Below are 15,359 nucleotides of genomic sequence, written 5' to 3'. Positions count from 1 at the left end.
TCTCAACATTATCATTTACCACTTCACCCTTTTCATTTTCAATCTCACTAATATATGATTTCGTCTGTTTTAGTTCTCTAAACCAAGAAAAAAAGACGTACATTTCTCCCCTTCCAAAACATACTTTGCCCTACTTCTAATATATGCACCCTTAAACTTATCTATTTCACATTTGCTCAATTGTGCCTTTAAATCTAAAAACCTTTCAATATTATAAATAGGTTCAATATCACATTTCTTCATTCAATTTTGCTATTAAATAGTTTTCTTCTCTTGTCATCCTACTCTTCTTCCTTGCATATCTAATACTAAACTTACTTTTTTCTTAACATTTTCCCACTACTGGCACTTATCATTCCCTTTTTGCTTATCCTCCATTTCATGTTCTATCAAAGATTTAAGTTGTTTTCCTCATATTCCTCATCACCTAGATACCCTGCATTCATACACCATATTCCTTTCCTTATCTAACCCCACCGAAAATGTTAACCCAGCATGATCACTAAAAGTTGTAAAAAATATACTTAATATCCTTCATAAAATTCCTTAACCCTTCATTTACTAAAACCAGATCTATCCGTGTCTGTTTCAACTCCCCTAAAACCACCTGACTTCTAGAAAATCCTCTCTTGTTCGGATTCTCATCCCTCCATATATCAATCAAATTGTTTTCCAACATAATCTTCCTTAAAACCCCCCTAGATACGTCACTTCTAAAAATAGCTCCCCTTTTCATATCTAGTCTATTCATTTTAACATCAAAATCCCCTACTAAAATACAGTTACCCTTGCACCATTTCCCTAATTCAAAAAATAAATTCCTTCGCTCTCATTATTCGGCGCATAAATATTTATAATCCTAAAAACCCTATTCATATATTAAAAATCCAAAATTGAAATCCTCCCATTATTATCATTATATATCGTCACATTTTCTACTATATCCTTCCTTAATAAAATTGCAACCCCACTTGAATTCCCCCTGCCATTGTTTACATAAATAAAATCCCTCCATATTTTTTTTACTTCTGAAACACATACATTATCCCAGTGCGTCTCTTGAATACATAAAATATCTGAATTCTTCATTTGTACTGTTCTATTAAATTTTCCCATTGTTATCAAACCATTTGCATTTATTGACATTATATTGACCATTCTAATAAATAATAAAATATAATTTCATTATCCTCTACCTGTTATCCAGTTTCTTTCCTCTACCACCCTTTCTCTCCCCCTCCCGCCGCTTTCCTCTTCCTGTATCCTTCCCTCGTTCTTTCAATCTTTTCCCCATCATCCGTGTCCGATATCTCCTCCAAGTCCATGTTATCCAGCCAACTCAACTTCTTGACATCCACATCCGTTGTGCTCCCCGTGTTCATCTCCGTTTCTGTTATTGTCATCAAATTCAAAACCCTCCATTTCTTCACCCCCCCCCCCCCCCCCGAGGTACTTGTGAAGAAAGTTAGTGCTGTGCTTTCCCCCAGTCCACTCCCCCCTCCTCCTGAACTACCTCTTCTTATTTCCGAATCCATACTGCTCCCAATTTCATTCATCTTCTGGTCCTTCTCCCTCCTTCCTTCCTCCGTCTCTCCACCCTCCACCACATCCTCCCCTCCTTCTCCTTCTTGCGACAACACAACTGCTTCCTCGAATAGTACTTGACTCCCCTCTTCATCCATAACCTCTCCACAGTTGCACTCCGCCAATCTCTTTCTGCATCCACCACAAATTCCTTTCCTTCTCTCCGACACATTCTCTCGCATAATGGCCTTGATTGCCACACTTGAAACACTTAAATTCAGGGTAGTCTTTAACTATGTGCCAGGGTTGAATATACAAACGACACACTCTGACCTGTTTGTCATGAATTACCCTGAAGTATTCTGCTCCCTCCAGCGTCTCAATTCTCGTGGAATATGGCAATGATGTAACTTTTTCTGTGAACTTGACCTTGCAAAATCGTGTCCCGTCAACCACCTCCGTTCCTGGCCAAACTCTCCTCCTTATCTCCGAGACGGCCGTTACTCCCCAGCTACTCAGCTTGCCCAGTATCACACTATCTTCTACGTATACTGGGAGATTCATGAAAGACACCACCAATTCTTTCACATTCATATCTCTCGCCAGAATCCTGGTGTCCTTTATCCGTAATCCATCCATTAGATGTTTTTTTTCTTTTTCGTTTCTCATCGTAATTTCATACTTCTTATCCCCTTTCATTCGGCATCCCACCACCTCTCCACACCTCCTTAATTGCTCGTAGTAGTTCCATTGTCGTCACTTTGTCTTCTCCTTCCAACTCAATTGCCACCGTGTATTCTTTTCCATATTTCATTCCTTCTTTATCTTCATTTTTCTTCTGTTTCGCATTTTCATTGTCCTTTTCCGTTTGTCGTTTCCATGTTGTCCGTCATAGTAATTCAAAAGATGAATCCGAAAAAAACTCTCCCCCAAGCAGCAAAACTGCAAGGAGGGAAGACTAACCAAACTTAAAACTATTCAACTGAAAAAACAAAAAATGATATTGCAAAATGCAATTAATTAACAAAAATAGCTCTCGAGCAAACACTCTCCAGCAAACCCTCACTCACAGCTCAGACACTCACTCGCACCTGTCGTCAATTCTCCAATCAGGATGGGCGTATTCAGGCTGGTATGGCCGTAAGCGAAGGAGCAACTCTTGGTACACCATATAAAGTCAAAGTGAGTTTGATAAACAGACACTGCAATTTCACCAATTAGATAAGCAGCTTGAACTTTGAGTCAATCAAAAAGTGGAAGAAATTACATTTACTGTAGCGTCAAATGCTTACGACAAGGCAGTGTTTCTGATGAAATAATGCAAGAGCACACCTTAGTGGAAAAAATGCTTACATACCTTAAGGGAACATTTTAGCATTTGTCGTATGGTTAGTGAAAAAAGTACCGATGCAAATGTATGGTCCCCTACTAGACGTCCGGCGACGTTTCTAAAAAATCGCGGACGGTGTCGGGCCGTAGGCGGGGGAGATCTTTCAGGAAGTCATCGAAGAAAATGTCTCGGACGTTCGGTTTCCGTTTTAAAATAATAACACATTTTGGACATGTTTCCGCATTCTCAAATTCCCACGAGGGAAAATAAATGATATGGCAAACGCGCGTGGCCTTTTCTCCTAAACGGAAAATATTCCGAAGACAACTTGGCGAGCGTAGGTTTGGAGTAATGGGCAGTTGGCCCCGAACAAGATGGTGTCGAGTTATGGCCATTTTTCTGGGATTAAAGGTCAAAAACGCAAAGTAGGCTGCTAATTTGACCGCTTCACGTCAAAGTACATAAGCATACAGTGTCAAAAAAGAACCAGCCATTTATCTATCGTAATTTAAGAGAAATCGTACATTGACCGTTTGGTGATGTTCACAAAGGAATATTTTTTTTAAATAATTCACAGATCCAGTTGCATTTTGTTCAGATGAACATTTTTAAAGTGTGTCTCGAAGCTCTGCGAGAATTCTGTGATTTTATGAAATAACACACTCATTTAACCCTCTTTAAATAAGTCAGTTCTTAACATAAAGACTTAACTCAATATTATATAAGAGCCTACCACAAGGAGGGTGTGTTCACTTTCAGCTTCCTATGTCAACTGGAAGTACCTTAAAATGGTGCCATAGGGTAAGGTTTGAAGGGTAATAAAGGTCAGATCTTTTCACAACTTCACTTGTGTGATTAGACAACCCTCATGAACTGTAATCAGTCATTTCTCCCAACGGATGTCAAAGAAAATCACTCTCACACAAACACACACAAAAAGCAAGGATGGAGTGAAAAAGTACGGTGCTTAAAGACAAACAAAGCCTGCAATGGCATTCCTATTATCTCCAGGCCGTGCCGAGTTCAACGAGATGCCCTGCTTGACCGTAGCTCATTCGGTCTGACCGGTGACAGCAGAAAAGTCATCTGTAGCTCACTGAGCATTATTAAATGGAAAAACAGTCTGGTCATGTGCTGACAGCATGGGAGGAGTTTGGGGGGTTGTTTAAAAGGAGAAGAGTTTTTTTTCTTTTCTTTTTTCTAATAGACTGCATTTCACCTGGGGCTGACAATCAGAGGAGTGCAGGTTGTTGTAAGAAGGATATTCTAGAGTGGTGAGGAGTGTTTTATGAGTATCAATTAAGCAGCCTGAAAGTACTTTATGTATTGCTTAAGGGATTGTGTTACGTTTTTTATTTACTGTTTTTTTTTTTCTTCTCACTTTTCAATAGCATAGAATAGTATAGATGGCTCCTGTGCGCTCATGTCCAATTTGCTATAAGGTTGTGATTGGCTTCATTCAGCACCTTATGTATGTACACCATGTGAGCAACAGTGAAGAAAGGATACTCCTTTGTAATTGGCAGTCGGGCCGTGTCAATGTCAGGCAGGAGCAGTGTCCAGTCTTAGGCTGCTCCCCACATCTCAGCAGACTAGACCGGCATATGGACACCCACTCAGAGCTCAACAGAGGAGACAGGTTTTAGACGACCTTAAGAGACGGCTGGCGGCATTGAGGGCATTGATCCCTGCCATCCCACTGGCGACAGATTTTGATATTGTGGAGACTAAGGGAAGAGGAGGCAATGTTATTTTCACAAACAGAAGCAGAGGAGGAAGTGGACTGCAAAGAGGATTCCTGCCACTGCCTGAGACTGAAGAAAACTGTGCAAGAGCGGGATTATGCACTGACAATGAGAAGTGAGACCAACAAATCACTTAAAGAGGACAACCTGAAGTTGATCTCTGCACTACCTAGAGTGAGGAAGAAGAACCAACTGCTGAAAAGGCAGATGGGGATTGCCAGTGTGAGTCCGGCAAAGAAGGCCCGCAACTTTCAGGCAGACACAGACACAATAGAGGAGCTGCAGCAGGACCAAGCGACAGGTTCAGGGGACCAGAGAGGAGCCTACAGTGTCAGGATCTAGCTGCAAACTCATCTTCCCGGGCTCTGCTATGAGTAAGTACTGTTTCTTCAAATATTGGCAAGAGTTTGTGTTTGAAAAGAATAGGATAAACCACCTGACTGATTCATGTAGCCTCATGAGATTGTAATTCTAGTATAAAAATGTTATGTTTTTTTCAGTAGGCGTGTTTATCGAGGGATTCAAGAAGACCTGTGAAGGCCCCAATCCAAACTATAAGCTAAGAGAAGATTGTGCCTCAAAGGTCAAGAGGGTGACAATTTCTTAACTACATGGCGAAGAATGAGGCCTACCAGTCCTCTCATTTTCCTGACAGACCATGACAAAATAAGGAAGTAAGCAGAGTTATTTTTTTATCTCTAGTCTCACAAGCATTAATTAACAATACAGTATTTGTGTTTTTTTTTCAGATGGGTTCAATTCCTCCAGAAGAACAAGGCAATCACCACAGTCAACTACTACACCTTGACTATTGGTGCATTTCTAAAATATTCTGAGACCCCTCCACCTGGCTGCCGGCTGACCGTGAACCAGTGGAGGGGGATCAACCGGTTGAAGGGCATTAGCAGGTCCATGAGACGGCCAGTTTCCCTTCACCAGGTAAAGGTGAAGGACAACAAGGAAGGCAAGGTGGTGTCCAAGAAGAGCCTGCTGGAGTGCCAGTCTCTTGCCAAGGCAAAAATCCCTGAAGTGCTGAGTAAGTTTTTCTCAATCTGTGATGTCACTGTTTTTAAACACTTATCGACGTCAGAGGTGTATAGAGTGCATTAGAGTGGGATTATGAAGCTGCCTTTTTTTATTTTCATGTTCCCACAGAAACATTTGAAGAAAGAAGAACACAGAGGAATCAGTACCGGTGTGCCTATTTTACCTCTATATATGGCCACAGACCAGGCCTGTATAAAAACATGTTGGTGAAAGAGGTGGAGGAGGCTAATTGTGACCAGTCTGAGGTGTATCTGATCAATGTAAGTCTATAAAATACAGCTGGCTGTGTTTATTTGTTTGTTTGCTTGGTTGTTTATCTTTGGAAACAACTGCAGTCGCCAGAGCGTAATGTGTATTTTTTGTGTTCAATTTCTATTAGGTGGGGGAACACAAAACGAACAGAGAGTATGGCATGGTCCAGATGTCGCTGAAGAAGTAGGAGTAGAGTTGGTTTTCAGACTTCCTGAAATTCAAACACTGTCTCTCAGGGGGAAAGAAGGCCCGGCACTTTTTCAATTCCACGAACACGCAGATGAAGAACCTGCCTACCTACCTGAGGGAGGTGTGGAAGGAGATGGGTCTGCCCGAATGTCCTTCCTTCACAGACCTGCGGACCTCCATTGTCACTCATGTAGGTCAGATTAGATAGGAATCTAATTATTGTAAGATCCTATTCCACTGTTGTCCGAAGTAATATCATATATTTGTGTGTCTTACAGGTAAAAAACATGCTCCCGAAAATTGACAGGGAAAGGGTGGCCAACTTCATGTGCCACAACATCCAGACGGCAGACAAATATTATGCCATGAATTTAAATCCGTCCCAAGCCAATTATACCAGGGCACTCTGAGGCTGCATTGAAGGGGGAAGATAACGCAGTCGCCGCAGTGAACCAGCTCTCCACTTCAGGAAAAATAACGCAGAAGGTGAGAGAGGACGCCTCCCTCTCCGAGGGGAGCACCACCTCTGAAGAGACAAAGGTGATGTACCAGGAGTCTGGCACGTCCGCCGGCAACTCGGAGTAGGAGGAAAAGGATGAAGATGAGGAACAGATGGCCAGACAACCTCCAGTAAGATCAGAAATTCTGACAGGACACATTCGATTATCAAAATGTACTTGTAAACTATGTAACAGTCAAGTGTGCATTTTGAGATATATCTAATTTCTTGTGTTTGCTCTGTCACCCTCCTCAGGTGGAGATGGAAAACACCCCAAAGAGGAAGAGGATCACCAGGCGCCGCATGGTGGTCGCCATCAGCCCCATGCGACTCTTACCCCTCAAAATGAAGAACAAGTCGCCCCACCTCTCCCCCATTGTCACATTGATAGGTATGCGCAAACTGAACTCGAACAAATCCCGACTAAAAAATGCCATTGCTGCAGGAGAAGCGAGGGAAGCCCTGATGCAGCTCGAAGGAAGGCGAGCCGACCAACAACAGGACTTCCTCTTCCGAATATTCCTATAGATTGTTAGACTAATTTTACACTGTTCTCATTTTGTTTGGTGTGCTTGTTCAAATTTTAGAAGTGTAAAATGTGTGTAATTTAGTCTGTTCAAATTTCTATTTTGGTGTGATTGTTTATAATGTAAATGCTTGTTCTGTTTTATTAAATAACTATTTGAGTAATTCTTTGTTGCGCTTTTTTCATTGTTTGCATTTAGTTTGTCACTTAATTTGAAACTGAACTTTCACTGTCTTGTGTTTGAAGTTTGGGAAAAATAATTTGGCTTTATTGGCATGGGAATCATATGTTTACATTGCCAAAACAAATGAAGTAGATAATAAACAAAGGTGAAATAAACAATAAAGTCCAGCTGTAGACTGTATATATTCTTCCCATAGGAATACATTGCCACATTGAGTGCTCCTCTAAATTCAACCTGAAGCCTATGTGGGTTATGAATGTCTTATGAACCTGTCTTTGATGTCAATCCATCAGGCCACTATGAGGTCTACCTGTGTTGATTCTAAGCTTCCTGTGCCAACCCGAAGGGCTTTAAAATGGTGTCATAAAAGCTGTTTCGAAGGGTTAAAAGGTCAGAACTTTTCAACTTAATTTGTGTGATTAGGTAACCCTCATGAAGTGTAAATCAGTCATTTCTCTAAAAAGATGTCAAAGAAAAGCTCTCTCACACAAACACACACACACAAAGCAAGGATGGAGTGAAAAAGTACGGTGCTTAAAGACACACAAAGCCTGCAATGGCATTACCATTATCTCCAGGCCGTGCCGAGTTCAACGAGATGCCCCGCTTAACCGTAGCTCGCTTGATCTGAGCGCAGCAACCGTTACAAGAAGACGGACCCAAATGACCCGTTGACCTCAATTTCAATTTTATTTGCATTTGGGAGACAGAGAGAACCGTTAAGGTTAGAAGCACAACTTGACCTCAGGAACACTCCTAAGGTCCTCCCGATCTGTGCAAGCCTAACTGTGACTGTGTGACATTAACCCTTAACAGTTAAAAGAAGGTGTTTACATCAAATGGTTTACAATGACATCTTTCCCATAGGAACACATTGCCTGCACCTCTAAATTCAACCTGAAGCCTATGTGGGTTATGAATGTCTTATGAACCTGTCTTCAATGACAATCCATCAAGCCACTATGAGGTCTACCTGTGTTGATTCTAAGCTTCCTGGAGCAACCGGAAGTGATACAATCACCCTAAAGGTTTTTTGCCATACCCAACCAGCAGTTTGTGATATATAGTGCCTTCAACCCTGTGTAAATCAGTCAGTTCTTAACGTATAGACTTAAAACTCAGGATTCTGTAACAGCATACTCCATTCAAGATATGTGTTTACTTATAGCTTCCTGTGACAACCGGAAGGGCCTTAAGATGGTGTCATAGATGCTGTTTTGAAGGGTTAAAAGGTCAGAACTTTTCAAAACGTCATTTATGTGATTAGACAACCCTCATGAACTGTAAATCAGTAATTTCTCTCAACAGATGTCAAAGAAAAGCTCACACACACAGACACAGACACACACAGCAAGGATGGAATGAAAAAGTATGGTGCTTAAAGACACACAGAGCCTTAAATGCTTTTAGGTGGATCCAGACTTCCATACCCGCTCTGGGAGCACTATACTACGTCCAGTAATCAATGTGTGCTGGCCTGAGTGATTTATGGAGGTTTCCAAAAAAAGTCAAAAAATATTGTTTCATGTTTTGGGTTACCTGGCGTCATTTTTCAAAACAGTTTTAAATGCTTTTAGGTGGCATCCAGACGTCCATGCCTGCTATGAGAGAACTATACTACGCCCCAAAATAAATGGGGGCTGGCCTGAGTGATTTATGGAGTTTTTCAAAAAAGTAAAAAAATATTCTGTTTCATGTTTTGGGTTACCACGCACGATTTTCAATACGGTTTAAAATGCTTCATTTTGGCCTTAAAAAAAAAAATGTTATTTTCGACTATGAATACCAAAAAGCACTTTTTTAAAGGGGGTGCTACGTTTTTTCAAAAATGTTAACATGTTTGACTTTTGACTTATGAAATCACATTCCAAATGCACAAAACATATTCCTTCAGTACAAATAAAAATGTCCCAAAAAATTATGTTAATAAAATTTGACAAAAGTATTTTCCTACAGTTCTTACACATGTGTAATTGACATGAAAAACGAAAAAGAATTTCGAAAAACGGTCCTGAAAGCACTTTTTTAAGGGGGTGATACGTTTTTGCCAAAACATTCAAAATTTCAAAATTTTCCTCTGGGTCTTGACTTGCGCTACAATAGGCCTGTGAACAATTAGGCTAGAGCGCACTCGCCCACTATAGGATTTTTGGAGTGTTACACGGCTCATTTGCAATATCGCATTTCCCATCAACTTTGGATGAAACACCACCAGAAGTAGTGTATTTGTCCATTGTGTAAATGATCCACTTTCTGCCAATAACTTGCCATGTTATTTTGTACAATTGAGGGGGGAGTTACCTTACAGCACCTGGTATTCCCAGGTGATCTCCCATCCAAGTACTAACCAGGCCCGACTCTGCTTAGCTTCCAAGATCAGAGGAGATCGGGCGTATTCAGGCTGGTATGGCCGTAAGCAAAGGAACAACTCCTGGTACACCATATAAAGTCAAAGTGAGTTTGATAAACAGACATTGCATTTTCACCAATTAGATAAGCAGCTTGAACTTTGAGTCACTCAAAAAGTGGAAGAGATTACACATACTGTAGCATCAAATGCTTTCGACAAGGCAGTGTTGCTGATGAAATAATGCAAGAGCACACCCTAGTGGACAAAATGCTGACTGCACCTGGTATTCCCAGGCGGTCTCCCATCCAAGTACTAACCAGGGCCAACCCCACTTAGCTTCCAAGATCAGACGAGCTCTGACATATTAATAAGGCTGGTATGGCCGTAAGCAAATGAATACCTCCTGGTACACCATATAAAGTCAAAGTGAGTCTGATAAACAGACATTGCATTTTCACCAATTAGATAAGCAGCTTGAACTTTGGGTCACAAAGTGGAAGAAATTACAAATACTGTAGCATCAAATGCTTACGACAAGGCAGTGTTGATGATGAAATAATGCAAGAGCACACACTAGTGGACAAAATGCTTACAGCACCAGGTAATCCCAGGCGGTCTCTTATCCGAGTACTAACCAGGCACAACCCTGCCTAGCTTCCAAGATCAGACGAGCTCGGGCGTATTCAGGCTGGTATGGCCGTAAGCAAAGGAACAACTCCTGGTACACCATATAAAGTCAAAGTGAGTCTGATAAACAGACATTGCATTTTCACCAATTAGATAAGCAGCTTGAACTTTGGGTCACAAAGTGGAAGAAATTACAAATACTGTAGCATAAAATGCTTATGACAAGGCAGTGTTGATGATGAAATAATGCAAGAGCACACCCTAGTGGACAAAACGCTTACATCACCTGGTATTCCCAGGCGGTCTCCCATTCAAGTACTAACCAGGCCCAAACCTGCTTAGCCTCTAACACCTCCCAAACCCAGATCCGGGAGCACCCCCATCAGTAGAAAAGCTACTAGCATAGCCTAGCATAGCATCACAAGTAAATAGTAGCATCTAAATATCATTAAATCACAAGTCCAAGACACCAGATGAAAGATACACATCTTGTGAATCCAGCCATCATTTCTGATTTTTAAAATGTTTTGCAGGGAAGACACAATATGTAAATCTATTAGCTAACCACGTTAGCAAAAGACACCACTTTTTTTACTCCACCAGTTTTTTACTCCATTAGTAGCTATCACAAATTCGACCAAATAAAGATATAAATAGCCACTAACCAAGAAACAAATTCATCAGATGACAGTCTGATAACAAATTTATTGTATAGCATATGTTTTGTTAGAAAAATGTGCATATTTCGGGTATAAATCATAGTTTACCATTGCAGCCACCATCACAACTCGACTAGAATAACTACAGAGAGCAACGTGTATTACATAATTACTCATCATAAAACATTTCTTAAAAATACACAGCGTACAGCAATTGAAAGACACAGATCTTGTGAATCCAGACAATATTTCAGATTTTCTAAGTGTTTTACAGCGAAAACACAATATAGCGTTATATTAGCATACCACAATAGCAAACATCACAACCGCATTGATTCAAGCCAAAAATAGCGATTACGTATAAACCACCAAAAGATAATAATTTTTTCACTAACCTTCTCAGAATTCTTCAGATGACAGTCCTATAACATCATATTACACAATGCATATAGAGTTTGTTCGAAAATGTGCATATTTAGCGGCACAAATCGTGGTTATACAATGAGAAAAGTAGCAAAGCTGCCCAGAAAATGGCAGGAGAAATCTTTGAAGAGGCACCTATTCTAATCAGTAAGTATTCCAAAACTTGACAAAAAAATACAGGTTGGACAGCAATTGAAAGACAAATTAGTTCTTAATGCAATCGCTGGGTTACATTTTTAAAATGAACGTTACTTCAAGCATACAGCGTGCGCTAAAGCGAGACCGCACCATAATTCATGGCGGAATTATTATCTGACATTTGTCAACATAAGTATGAATTAACAGCATAAACACTGCTTACTATTAGCTGAGCTTCCATCAGAATCTTGGGCAAGGTGTCCTTTCTCCAGAACAATCGTCATTGGGTTGAAAGATGTCCTCTTGTCCGGTCGAAATAGCCGCTAATGTTAGCCGCCAACTGGAGAGGTGTCCAACTCGTGAAAGCGCGTTGAACATGACCGGAGATATAGAACTACTAAAACGAAAGCGTTTGCAGGACGCCATTGTGATGTCTTCATGCGTCAAGCGCACCGTTGAAAAGGACGGTACTTCCGTTCCACGGTCTATATATAGGGCCCAGATTGCGCAATCAACTCCATTCAAATTCTCCCCGCTTACTGACATCTAGAGGAAGACGTATGCAGTGCATGTAGCCCGATGGCTTACATGGGGACTTATAAACTGGCCTCAGAACAGGGACCTCGATTTCTGAAATCTCACTCCCTGACAGGAAATGTGCTGCAGAATGAGTTTTCTTTCACTCAGAGAAATAATTCAAACGGTTTTAGAAACTAGAGAGTGTTTTCTATCCAATAGTAGTAATAATAATATGGATATTGTACGAGCAAGAATTGAGTACGAGGCAGTTTAATTTGGGAACTCATTTTAACAAAGTTGAAATGGCGCCCCCATAGGCTCAAGAAGTTAGCTTCCAAGATCAGACGAGCTCGGGCGTATTCAGGCTGGTATGGCCGTAAGCAAAGGTACATCTCTTGGCACACCATATAAAGTCAAAGTGAGTCTGATAAATTGACATTGCATTTTTTACCAATTAGATAAGCAGCTTGAACTTTGGGTCACTCAAAAAGTGGAAGAAATTACATATACTGTAGCCATCACTTTTTAGCACAGATAGTTGGATGAAATACAAACAAACCTTGCTAACATTTCAAAGCGAGGGCACATATTTCAGCCTTGTGGGAAAAAACGGACAAATACAATGACTTCTGACAAATACATCATAAGCAACAGTTTCCCATGCAGCTATCCTACTAGCCACAATAAATACACAAAAGCTCTGGATGTTGAAAACCTATTGCATTGTTCTGTGCTAAGGAGGAACGCATGTATGGACAATTTCATATTGGAAGCGCATGACACATCATGACCGGGGGGGGGGGGGGGGGGGGGGGGGGTTAGAGTGGCTTCTCAACTATCTCCTGATTGAAGTACCAGCGTGGCATAAATACTATGCTGCATTTCGCAACATAATGTTTTGACAAAATGCCAACAATATTTTGCTACAAACAAATGTTTCCACCTTTCGATTGGTCCACAAAGTCTCTTCACAACTGACTTCAAAGATCTCCATAAGCACAGTCAGTTGACTCAAGTCATCCTTAAGCCTACCGCCAAGCAACGGTTTATCATTAACAAAGACATACGGGGTAAAGCGCAAACGAGCACTACCATAAATTATGCAATTGAGATTCCCACATTTGGAAAATTCACAACGGGTCAGCACAGCCAGAGTGCAATGGCTGAGCCCCACACCGGGTGAATCAGCTTCTTGATCACGGTATCTCTTCTGCTTAGTGGAGGAAAAGTCTCTCCAGTGCCAACATTTTCCGCTACCGGTAACCACTTTGTGTTCTGATAATATCATATCACATCGACCTGCGTTAAATGCCGTTTAGGAATGCACTTGCACACAGAGTAGTGAAAAAGTAGTTTATTTTGTTTACTAGATTATATCAGTGAACCACTAGATTCCCATCATGCAACACTGTCGAAAAAATCACCAATTACTTTTTAATATCTTAACCTATCTGATATCACAAATGTTTGCGATATGACGAAATACAATCACATTCAGACACACACACACACACACAGACAAATGCATGGAACCAATTGATTTATTATCGATAACATCTCAGATTCTCTTGTGCTTTTGATTTACTCCATAAAAGAAGGGTTGTAATTCCAACATGGAAAAGACAGGGCCATCAGACACCAGTCCAGTTCCACTCCTCACCAGCATTATTTCCTTTGATCATTTGAACAGGGCGAGGGAGCACAGAGCACACACAAGCTGCATTCAGTAACAATATTCTTATTTGTCTTATAAATAAAAGGCAGTTGCTCCCTGACAACACAAGGAACTTTGATCGTATTAAAAGGGCAGGGGAGACTAGCCCATAGAAGCTGCATTTAGTCAATTCAGCATCAAATGCTTACTACAAGGCAGTATTGCTGATGAAATAATGCCACACCCCCTAGTGGACAAAAGGCTTACAGCACCTGCTATTCCCAGGTGGTCTCCCATCCAAGTACTAACCAGGCCCGACCCTGCTTAGCTTCCGAGATCAGACGAGATCGGGCGTATTTTTTTTAATTTATTTTTTTATTATAAAAAATGTCAAAGTAATTTACAACCAAATCACATAACCACCAACAATCCTTCAACCAATTTCACTCCCTGTACATCAGAAACAAAACCAATTTTCCAAAACACCAACAACTCATATTACAAAAAAAACCAAAATCAACAAAACATTACAACAAATAAAACATAATTACACCATCCTTATTCACTAATCAACTTAAAATACATAATCTAATAAACATTATACATACACCATTTCAGAAGTTAAGTTGGGGATGGGGGCGCTGTTTAGACTATTTATGCTAATTGGGTAATTTTTTAAACGGCTTCCCACAAAATCCTTGATCGTACAATATGCATATTATTATTATTATTGGATAGAAAACAGTCTATAGTTTCTATAGGAGTTGAAATTTTGTCTCTAAGTGGAACAGAGCCCATTCTACAGCAATTTCCCTGACATGGAGTCAGATTTGAGAAATGTTGGCCACTCTTCTGAAGTCATTTAAAAGGGCACTGTCGTTGCTATGACTATACGGACACTTCTTACGTCTTCCCCTGGATGCCTTTACGTGATGACGATTCCAACGGGGTCGATTGCTCGTTCACAGGCCCTACAAATGAAAAAAACCTTTAGCTAGCAAGTCTTTTCTTGCTGCGTAACACGCGTGCGAAGACACCGACCCTCTCCTGTTCCAAGCGTTAGTTTAGCCTGTTATATTTCTCCGGTCATCTTTTCACTCGTTTTAGGAGTTAAAAACATCATAAGGTAGTTAATTTAAGGCGTTTTATAGCAATTTATATCCGTTTAGTGCGATTTTGGGACATTTATTTTTGCAACGATGTGAAAAGTTGGGCACGCTTTTCAGTTCATCCCGAACGCAGTTGACATTTCCACATGGCAAGAGGACAGCTTTCCACCAAAAGACGATTTCTCCCAAGAAAGGATCCTTTGCCCAAGATACTGATGGAAGAACAGCTCAAGGTAGGACATTTTTATTATGATAAATCGTGTTTCTGTCGAAACATTTTAGTGGCTTAGGACGCCATGTTTTTTGACGTAGCTTCGCTTGGCGCAAACTGTATTGAAAAGTAAGGATAAATTAAAAAATGTAATAACGCAATTGTATTAAGAATTAAATTGTCTATCAATCCCTGTCCACCCTATATTTTTTAGTCACGTTTATGAGTATTTATGTATAAGAGTAGATCACTGTCTAAGTGGCGCAAGGACATTTTCTGACCAGCTGAGCTACATTTCACATTGTCTAACCATGATTTTGGTGGCTAAATATAAACATTTTCGATCAAACTCTATATGGATTGTGTAATATGA

The 15,359-nt window shown here is 40.5% G+C and overlaps 1 long non-coding RNA gene and 3 pseudogenes across 1 annotated transcript; 1 reads left to right on the top strand and 3 right to left on the bottom strand.

The window, feature by feature from the left end:
• The first annotated feature begins 1,508 nt into the window (after positions 1 to 1,508).
• Positions 1,509 to 7,240, top strand: LOC129860331 (uncharacterized). The gene is made up of 7 exons (XR_008760350.1): positions 1,509 to 4,973; positions 5,103 to 5,273; positions 5,349 to 5,635; positions 5,755 to 5,906; positions 6,026 to 6,277; positions 6,366 to 6,717; positions 6,842 to 7,240. It is a non-coding gene; the product is annotated as an uncharacterized LOC129860331 (long non-coding RNA).
• A 2,355-nt stretch (positions 7,241 to 9,595) lies between these two features.
• LOC129861579 (5S ribosomal RNA) lies at positions 9,596 to 9,714 on the bottom strand (annotated as a pseudogene).
• A 518-nt stretch (positions 9,715 to 10,232) lies between these two features.
• LOC129861581 (5S ribosomal RNA) lies at positions 10,233 to 10,351 on the bottom strand (annotated as a pseudogene).
• A 2,732-nt stretch (positions 10,352 to 13,083) lies between these two features.
• On the bottom strand, positions 13,084 to 13,233 carry LOC129861542 (U1 spliceosomal RNA; annotated as a pseudogene).
• Between the last annotated feature and the right edge of the window lie 2,126 nt (positions 13,234 to 15,359).

This window comes from Salvelinus fontinalis, chromosome 8 (assembly GCF_029448725.1).
Source record: "Salvelinus fontinalis isolate EN_2023a chromosome 8, ASM2944872v1, whole genome shotgun sequence".
In the NCBI taxonomy this organism is placed as follows: Eukaryota; Metazoa; Chordata; class Actinopteri; order Salmoniformes; family Salmonidae; genus Salvelinus; species Salvelinus fontinalis.
This window is presented reverse-complemented; position numbering and strand designations above follow the sequence as displayed.